We start from the raw sequence: 10,652 nt of genomic DNA, 5'->3' as shown, positions 1-10,652 counted from the left end.
GTTGAATAATGTCATACGAGGTCCAGAGAGGTTCTATTCTGACAAGTCATGCAAAAATATTCACAAATGTCTCCAGCTGCAGATGGAACTGCAGGAACAGGAATGACTGACAGTCACAGCACTACAGCGCTTAGTTAAAGTGTGTATGAAGTACGACATATATGACATCATCTAAGGCATATTTTGGTTTGTTTGTATGGTTTTTTTCTTTAATGAATATGCCTCTGCTTTTCTTCCTTCCCCATTCATCTCACGGAACTTCCCTGTGCAAACCAATGCCTCAGTGCCAGGATGGCTGAAATCTTCGTCTCCAAGGTGGAAAGAAAAACTGAGTTCAAAACTGAGATGCTCTTGAAGGTGCTGACAAAAGACAGCATGAAACGCTGTCACCTCTTGGATGGAGGGTGGCAAACAGCCAACTGTGTGTGGCATGTGGCAAGAGTCTTGCAAAATGCCATTGCAGGTATGAGGAGCTGAGGTCTTTTTGTAAATTGCTTGGCTTGGCAGTTGTTAAAAGAGACATACAGCACAGTTCCTTATTTTATTCAAACCATGTTCTAACACGACCAAATAGAAGAGTCACTGACACAAACACCAGTTAGTATATACTTGCTTGGAGAATAAGATAATATAAAGTCATATATCTTTTTTTTTTCCTCCTTCCTGTACAAGGAACTGTTATCCCTTGCTCTTTGTTCTTCCTCTTCTTTCATCTTGTTATCTTTTCGTACATTAAATCCCAAATGGGCTATATCACAGCAGTATCTTTATTCTAATCAGCTTCCTGATTATCCCCTCTGTTGTGCTGATTACTTTCTTCCCCGGAACCCTTGTGACGTCACTTAATCTTTTCAGATAACTCAACAAATAGCTTGTGTTATGTGATTTCTGGAGGAGAGAGTAAAAGGTGTGAATCGCCACCAAATTTAAAACTATGAGATTATGTGGGGGAGTGGTAGCAGTGAAGGTGAAAGCTTCATAGTAGGGACTTACAAAACTTCTCCTGTTCTTAATGACTGATAGAGAAGAATGTTCGACATTGATGCTCTGTAAAGTTTCACTAGACTTTAAGAACGACTTAAAAAAAAGGCAGGAGTCTTTAGGTGACACCCCATTTTGCTGCCTAGCTTTAGCACACTGAATCTAAATGCTGAAACGGAGCTTGCACTTTTCAGGAGTCAAAAGGTTTGGCTTTTCACTTATGTTACTTTAACTCTATTAATTTCAAAGACATTATTCTTGATTTGTGTAAGAGCCGGAATAAGATTTCTGTTTTCCACGTATGGATCCTGAAGTAAATTAAATTTTATGAGAAAGTTGTAGTAAAGGAATGATATGGTTGCAAAATCAGATACCAAAACAGTAGGAAAGAAAACAATTTGTCCTACATAACCTTATTTTGGGTCCTAATTTGTATGAGCGATCGCACAGTGTTGGTTCCACAGGTCTATTCCTCAATAAGCATATAGAATGAAAGATGGGTGATTAGTGGGCAACTACTCAACATTCTCTGTCCTCATGCTCCAGCCTGTGCCTTATTTACAGCATATCACTTAAGCTGTGCACTGCCAATAGAATTTCCTTTTGCTTTTTAAAAATATACTTAGCATTCTAGCTTTTAAGTGCCTTACAGGATGAATGAATAATGTCTTTACAACATCCCAAAAGGTATAAAGCTGTTTTTGTTTTCTAGGAGGGGACCTGAGGCACTGAGTTTCATTTCAGAGTTGCTGGCTCATTTTAGGTGCCCATTGGAGATGCCTTTGGCCTGATTTTTCAGTGTACTTAGTGTTATACAGTTAATATATATCTATTTTATTGTTCCAATCAGACTTCCCTTTGACTTCAGTTGCAGTACTGAGCACTCAGCACTTTGGTAAATTGAATACTGGGCATTTTAATTTGAATCCCTAGAAAAATGAGGAACACAATTAGTGCTCCTCATATGGAGCCAGCTTGGGTGTGCCTGCACCTGTGGTAGAGGCATGCCCTCAGAGCCCAGAAAGGAGGCAGGTGTTATTTACCCAGTTTGGCAGATGGAGATGTACAAAGAGGTTAACCCTTTCACACAGGAGCTAACAGGAAATCTGTGGTAGGACTTGAAAGCGAAGCCAAAGCATTCATGTGACCACAGAAATGACTTTACTCCCTGTTTTGTGGATGCGTATTAGCCAGTTTGTGTGGGACTAATGTTAAGGGTAGGACAATTTGTATTGACCTCCAGATGTGCTTAAAAGAAAAGTAGTTGAATATTTGCTTTGGATGAAGTCCAGAGTACACAAAATGCTTTGGTATACCAGACAACTTCAAAAGCTAAATTGCAGTTTGCGGGAGCGTTTGCTTATGTTTTGTTGTGAAAAATAATTCTGAGGGTTTTTTGGAAACATTACCTCGTGGAGCAATATAAAGTCTCCCAACATAGGCTTCAGCCTGTGTGTATTTTAGTTGTGTCTTTAGCCTGTACTGGCATTGGCATGGGTAGCAATAGTTGAGGAAGAATGTGTTTAGGACTGTCTCTTGGCAGAAACTCAGTGTGTGCACAGGCATCCTCGCTTTGCCAGCCAGCCTCTCTGTCGTCAGTGTTGTCCTGTTGTTCCTGGGAGCTCCACAAACCTCTTGCCATCAATCCCGCTGAGGGTCTCCTGCAGAGATACTGCCTAAGGGAATCTTCTGAGCTGTTGACATCTGCCAGATGTTTAGAAGGTTAGTTGGAGGATGCAGAGCAGTCACATGTGGATTGAACCAAGCCTAACACAAGCCGTTATCCTACTCAAGATAAGGCAAAGTGCAATTCTTGTACCTGTCACTCTTGTTCGTCATATGCTGAAGAAGACGTGTACTGAGCATATCCTTCCATGTAAAAGAACTGAGGCACTGCTTAGCGGTACAGGGTTCTGCTGCATCGTAGAAAGTAGCCTTCTGCCATTTTTTGGAAATGTTAAGTTCAACCATTAAGAATATCCTGAAAGTGGAATAAACCCTTATGTTGCCCACACTGGGTAGTGTTAGTTCAGCGCTAGCACTGTTTGCCAGAGTATGCATAGTATTCTATGTCCCTCTGTGAGGTGACTGTAAGTAAATTGCCATCATCCAGGCATTTCGTCTAATTAGCAGAGCAGCTGCCTTTGAAAACATTCTTCTTAAGGGCTGATGTCTCAAGGATTACTTTATTTAATTAGAAAGAAACAAATCACTGGTAGGAAGGTCTCTTTCTAGAGTTCAGAGAATTTGATTTGAATTGAAAAAAATGACTTTTTGAACTATAGCTTACATGGTAATGAATAGGGAAAAGGAAGTGGGAATGCAGCTGACAGATACAGCTTCTGCTACAAAATCAGATTTGAGTTGATGGAGGTCTTTAGAAAGAGGAATCTTCTAAAAACATGAGTAAAATCCTGCCTTCAGCTACTAGGGATTAGGAGATGTCCATCTGTTTTTGTGATTATTTCTGTTTATTTTTCGCAGGGTGGCAGACCGATTCTCTTGTGGCACTCCCAGCACAATGGTGGGGGTTCCGGGGAAGGGAGGAGGCTTTGCTGAGGGCTGTTAAAAACTTAGCATGAAATTGCTCATTCTTGTCTCTTTCCAGTTTATGACCTCCAACTGAAATCTTTGTAACAAAAAGCCCATATTTTGGACCATGTAAAAATGTGTGTATATCCATAAATCTGTGGATAGATAGGCAAACTGGGGGAGGGGAGGGGCACATGAGCAACTGTTGCACGGGTGGGGACTCAAGAAGCACAGAACATGCAGGAGAATGGAGAAGGTGGTGGGGACCAGAAATCCAGGTAGACAGGAGGAGTGGCACACGACAGCCAGGATGAGTCTGGGGACAGAAGCCTGAGAGTTAAGCCAGAAAACAGAGTTAAGGGCATCAGTGTTCAGAAAGAATGGGATGTGAGAACCTAAGAGAGAATGGAAAAAAAAATGATACAATTTGGTGTGGCTGGAATGGCTTCTTGCCAAGGATCTTGAAAGCACTGTTCTCCTAAATTAACAGGGAAGAAGGTCAAAGTACAAAGAAATCATTTCAACTGCAAGAGGTCTGAGTTTACAATAGAGCATAACCAGAGGTGTCTGGGGGGGGCATGTGGTGAGTACGGTTGGCCTGGGGCCAGCACTCAGATAATGGCTGCACCGCCACATCTTCATGGATACAAAGTTGGTATAAGACTCTTTGGAAACAAAGGAAACTTTTAATTTGGCTTCTCTAAGAATGAGATGCCAAATGTGGATGCTGGGTGCTTCTGCCATGGGATGGACAGACCTAAAGGGAGGAGCTGGGCCAGGAGGCTGTCCCACAGCGATAGGAGTAGGGAAGGTTTTAAAGAGGAGCCACCAGTAACTTGCTGCTGAGAGGGGCAGCGGTCCTTCCCCATCACTTCAAAACCTCATCTTTGTTGTGATGGAAGGAGCCAGGCTAGCTGCTTGGGCTTGGGCACAGACAAAGAGGAAATGGAAGCACGGTCATTCTGATGCCTCTATGGGTTAGGCCTGTTTTGTCCGTGCCGGTACTAGCCCTCCTCTGATGTGGCTTGTAACCTTGCACTGGATTGCGCTGATTGCCCTTTTTCAGCTCAGCTCCTGCTAAAATGTTTGCCTGAAATCAGGCACACAAAGCCAGGACACAGTCTGCCTCATGCTGTTACATCAGAATCCAAGGAGAATAATGATTATTTCTCCATGTCAAGTCATACCTTCTTTTACACCTATTGGTCTCGCTCATTGACATCCTGGTGAAAATTCAGAACTGACCACTAGTGAATCCTGATATTAGTCCCTAATTCTCCCTTGCAGCCTCCCTCCTTTCCATATTTCCTCCCACCAATTATAGCTTGTATTTTTTTCCCAGCAGAACCTCACTTTCTTCTTATCCTCCTGATTTCTGTTAGCTCTGCAGAAATATTTTTCTGCCCTCATTATCATTCATAATGCTTAGCAAGTTCACATCACCTGGAGATTTCATTACAATATTGCTTAAAACCCTCTTCCTGATTGTTAATGTTAATTCCAGACACTCCTCCCAGTTCAGTCCTTGCTCTTCATTATTGCTTTCCCTTTACTTCATTACCCTTCAACAGCTTTTCAATATAAGTGATCACGTTTGCATGTCCGAGCTGCCACCTTTTCTGTTGGTATGCCAGATTACTCCTAGTGATTTGTAATCCTTCATTCCAGGGTCTGCTCTTATTCTTACACGAGCAGTTTTTTTTTACTTCTGGGCTTTTCTGATAATATTGGAAATATTTTTGGATTGCACAGCTGTCTTCTACAAATATTTGGAATCAGTCTCTTCTATTTTGTTGATTTAATAATTTACCATTTTATTTTTCCTCTAGCCCAAGGGATTCCAATTTTCTTTTTTCACTTGTCCAACGTTAATAAGAAATGTATCCATTATGTAATCTCTGTAATCTTAAATGTATCTCTGTTACACCAGTCAGAGAAATGTTGTTCCATTGCTTTATGTTTCATATTGTGTGCTTCACATCAAATTCTTAAGTAGCATTTGCACATGGATTTGTCTTTGCATCATCTGTGTGTGTGTGCACGTGAGCGTGTGTGACTCTCTATGATCTTTCTGTTTTCAAAGTTCCATACTTCTCTGAAAAACAAAGCAAAAACTGTTGTGTGTAAGCTTTAAGCCTGCTTCTTTGAAAAAAGAATGTATTTCCAACAGGAAAAGCGACATGCCGGTGTGCAGTTCCAGAGTATAAAGTATTCCTCCTGCTCTACTGCAAGATTCCACTGATCAACTCTGAGGTTTTATAGAGGAAGTGCACTACCTTTTTTTCTGGACATATGTAGCTTAAAGTTTAGTTTGTGCAAAACAGCCTCAGGTACTTTTTCCAATGAAAATAAAACACAATGCCAGAAAAAGAGGGAGAAAAAAGGGTCCTTTCATGGCGATATATTGGCAAGCTTAATTAAGGATGGCAAAAGTTTTCAGGACGTAAGGTTTGAAAGCCCCTATTCAGCAAGATATGCAAACACTCACCTAACTGTAAATAGGTGAGTGGTCCCACTGAAGTCAAAAGCACTACTTCTATGCTTAAAGTTAGGCACGTGCTTTAGTATCTTGCTAAATTAAAGCTTAAAGACCCACTAATTTTAATATTGCCAAATACGTCTGCAAATTCTGGGTTGGGTCATTCAGAACAAAACGTCTTTTGTTAAAAATAGTTAGCTTAAGGATATCCAGGAGGAACATGGAAAGAAAGAAGAATTCCTTTTACAGTTTCACAGCATGCTGATTTAGCTGGTGTTCAAATTTATTTGCATTAGAGATCTGTGCGGGTAGTGGGGGTTAGACTGCAATGCGGAGGATGGCATGGTAATGTACTTTTATTGACTAACAGGCATTGAATGCATTCAGATAATGCACCCTTAGCTTACTGGATGCTCACAGGCTGGCTCCTTTTGAATTCTTTCATTAAAAAGCATAAAAAACAAACCAACAACCTGACTTGTGAGGACTGTGATTTTATTGGGCATGCTTTTGAATGCATTCTCTTTTCTAGGGAAGGTAAAATGGAACAGATCCAGTTTGCTCGACTGACCTCAATGGCTAGTGGGAATATTTCTGTGAGTTTTGTGAGCTAATAAGATTTATATGAGGGTGTATAAGACTCACACTGAGCACTGTGGCGACTGGGAAATGTTTTCACTTAAAGGACTTCTTGTAGAAAGTGCAGATGTGTGTATCCCCACAGAAGCATGTCAATGTCGGTAACATCTGAGATGGGAGAAGAAGCCTTATCAAATTCCTTGCTTCACTCTGATAATGTTAAATCCTTTCCTTTTGCTAGGACGGAAGTGTATGAAAACCCATATACTGAATCCTGTGTTTCAACCATTGCTTTGCTCAGTTTATAAGAAGGAGCAGACATACGCAAAACATGCCTTGGGGAGCGTGCTTTCCTGCTGAGTCTACCCTGAAAGAATTAATCACAGAGCTTCAATTGTGTCTCCGTTTCCCAAAGCTGGGGCCTGTCTGGGCCCCATAGCTAGGTCAGTGATAAAACCATAGCAGAGATTGCTTCAGCATTATAAATTGGCAAAATTTACTGGTGTACATCACACCACTGCAGTATTGCTAAATGCATCAGTGGAGCAATGTTACGGCAAACTTTTCTCATAAACAAAGCCTTTGCTTCATTTTTTTCCCGACTAAAAAGAGCAGTGGCAAACTAAAATAGCGGTTTCTTTCTTTTTCACTTCTTTCTTTCCTGTAAAGGTTAACTAAACTATCAACTGCATAAAATTGAATTACTTTACAGAAAATGGTTCTTTGCTCTTAGGCATATTGCAGAAGAAGAGCTGTGCTGGCAGGAAGATGGTGTTTATTCTCTGAGACTATATTTCCAGCATGTTATGCAACATCATCAGGTTTGCTAAACTCCATCTGCTTATCGGTACCAACAGTTATTGATTTGCATGCTTTGCCATTTGCATGAGGGTCTGCTGAATTCATCATCGTCTTTGCAGCAGGGTGGTGATCAGGGGCAGTTATAAGTCATTAGCGAGCTGTGGAAAAACAAATGGAAAACTTACAAGCATGCTGAGACACTGACTGTGTGCTCAGCAAAGGGATGGGCTAAAGCACATATTGCACATTCCAGGATGGGGAAGATGAATGGGAGATGCATAGCTGATCTCTAATTCCTCTGCTACTCAGCCTGTGGAGTTTGTGCTTTGTTTAACGTGTCTGTTCACAATTTTTTGTGTGTGAATAGGCTGTGAACAAACACACATATATTATCTATGCCTCGACTTTGCCGTGTCATCCTCTCTACAACTTATTCCTCTTCACCAGATTTGTGTTTATTGTCAGGTGCTTATGAAGATTCCTTGGTTACGTTCTTAATTGGATTTTTTATTAGACTAGTTTGATTGCAAAGTACGTTGCCATGCAAACACCTGGGAAAGATAGGGGACAGGAAATTGTAACGAGAGCTTATTATAAAATACTGGGTTCTTAAAATCACTCAAAGTATTATAAATTAATATTAGAAACCCATACCCAAGTAATCCTTAATCATGATTTGATTGCAGAAAGACATATAACACAGTTAATTGGACATGAGATGATCTGGTGTTGTGTGAAATACGTACGATTATGTTCTATACATACTACCGTACATAACGTTTCATCCCTCACCACAGGAGAATCACATGGTCTCATTCTCTTTCCACATGTTGTTCTGATGTAAGAATGTGAGAATACAAAGCGTATCTTACTTGTCTTGCTGTCCTTTTGGCTGCAGTGATATCAGGTACTCTTCCCACCTGTGCCAGGCTATAAAAGAAGCATCTTGAGTCTCAACTCCTGCTGAATGTTCTTATACTGAGCTTCAGAGGTGTTATGGAAGGCTTGCTTGAATGGACAGGAGTGGAGGAGCTCACAGAATTGACAGAGGCCTAGGTCAGACAGCAGAGAAGTTCTCCCAAAGGATGCACTTCTGTAATTCCTGGAGAAGCACGAGTAACACTAGAGTATATTTCAGTTATGTCAGTGCTAGAAAATTTTGCATGGTTATGGCTGAGTACTCCCTACATATAAATTACCTGTCTATTAAAGCTATTGAGCCAGGTCCGCTTTGATCATACTTGAATCCAGCTTGAAAAATGGCCAGGGACTTAAGCTTGGTCTGAGCTTGACCTGTTGCTTGTTAAACAGCCTGCTGTGATGGATAATAGGTTTTCTGGACAACAGACATGCTGCCATTGGGAGTGGGTGCAGCACAACTGCAGACATTGCTAGAGCTCTTGTTCCACTGACTGAGATAATTGTGCTTTGGTGTTATGGGCACATGTGTTCTCTGACATACCAATGCCAAAGAGTTGGCGAAAGTATTTCAGAGGACCATTTACCCCTGATGTGGGAGGCTTTTGTAATTGTTATGTTTATATAACACTGTAGAACATGATGCACTGGAACACAGATGCTGCCAAATGTATTGGTGTGAGAGCCAGCAAAGTATAGCACTGCCACAAAGTGAGCATGACTTTTAGGTCAGCGAGGGGCAGGCATTTCTAGATGTCAATCAAAACTTTGCCTGACTGCCTCCCCCACCACATTAATTTAATCTGGAGCTTGAAGAAGGGGTTTGAAGATGCAGCATCTATTTGAAAGTGTTTCCACAACTAGATACCTCAGAATGATTATAGAAAAAAATCAATTAACACCATCAGGAATCCTGAATGACATGGAGAGAAACAGAGGAAAACAGAAGTCACTTAAGGGATTAACTGAACCTCCAAGAATTATTCAGGTTTGGATTTGGTGGCTTGTCTTTCTCCTATCTGCACGTGTTTGTTTCATCTCTCAGATCTGACATTCTTCACTCTCGGGAGAGACTGCTGCTATTTCTGTTCCCACTGACCATGGGAGAACTGGAGATTTGGAGCGAGCTGCTACATCAGTGCAGTGTGTGTGTCCAGAATACTCCTTCAGGTCCTAGCAGGACTGTGTGAGTGTCTGCGTTGGTGTCCCTGAGTTCTTTTGTGCCTCAACACTGCTCTAGCACAGCCATGCAAGTGCACAATTACAAAATTGTGGTGCTAGGTCATGACCTCAAGCCATGGCTTGGGCGTCCCCGAGAGCATTGTGCAAGCCTGCCTGAGAGACACCATTGCTCTGTCACATCCATGCCTTCTGCAGCAGCTTGAGGAAAGTAAGAACAAGTCGCACAGACTCTTTTCTTCCCTTTACTGAGCTGAAATTGTCCATCAGGTCGTTTCCATTCCTGCTTCAGAGATTCCTCTTCCCTGCAGCGCTGATAAATTTCCTCTCCTGTATAGATATGGTTCCTCAAAAGCTCTTTCTCGACAGAGTAGATAGATGGCAGAAATCCTTACCCAGAATTTGCCTTGCAAAAGTTAGTGCCCAGACCCATGTTAGCAGCAAGGTAGATCTTTTTTGCCCTATTCTTCTGACCTTAAGTGAGACCTTAGTGCTTTTTAAAACCTTGCTAGGTATGTCAGAAGCCCCAAGACAGCCCTCTCCAAACATCAGCATGGATCAAGTTTTCTCTCTTCTAAAACAGAGGCAGCTGCTATCCTCGTTGCTACCATGAAGAACATCTGCCTTCTGTTATCAAGAGTCTGAAACCTTAGCTAGCAGCTACCCTGCTGAATGTTTTTAATACCTGTAAAATAACACTGATGCACCAGCTGCAGTACAGATTAAGGACAAACACAGAAACACTTGCAAAAAACAAAGCATCTCTGCATGTGTGGGCACCCAAAGAAATATTTCATCTTCACAGAACAGGATGTTTTAAATTAGATGCTCAAATCTCCTTCCCTGCAAGCAAATTCTTGTGTAAACCCTGTAAAGCTCTTCCTAGAGCAAATTTGGAAGGGTAGATTTCCTTTGTGTACATTTTCTGTTTTGCTAATCAGCGTATTCCATTGCAGATCCATCCTGGCTGGGAGACAGTAATCCACCCCTCCCAGGACATTAAATTAAGGTAGCAACAGGAAGTCTTTGTCTTTATAGCCCTCTGGAAGCAGTGTTGAAATGAATGGTGTTGTTTCTTCTCTCCACCACATAAGCTGGAATACAGAGGAGATGGCAGGCATTACTTTACTATATCCTAGGACAGAGATTTAGGATGAGGTTCAGGTTGTCCCCTGGATGAATG

This window comes from Chroicocephalus ridibundus, chromosome 3 (genome assembly GCF_963924245.1).
Source record: "Chroicocephalus ridibundus chromosome 3, bChrRid1.1, whole genome shotgun sequence".
NCBI lineage: Eukaryota > Metazoa > Chordata > Aves > Charadriiformes > Laridae > Chroicocephalus > Chroicocephalus ridibundus.
Note: the sequence above shows the minus strand (reverse complement) of the source record.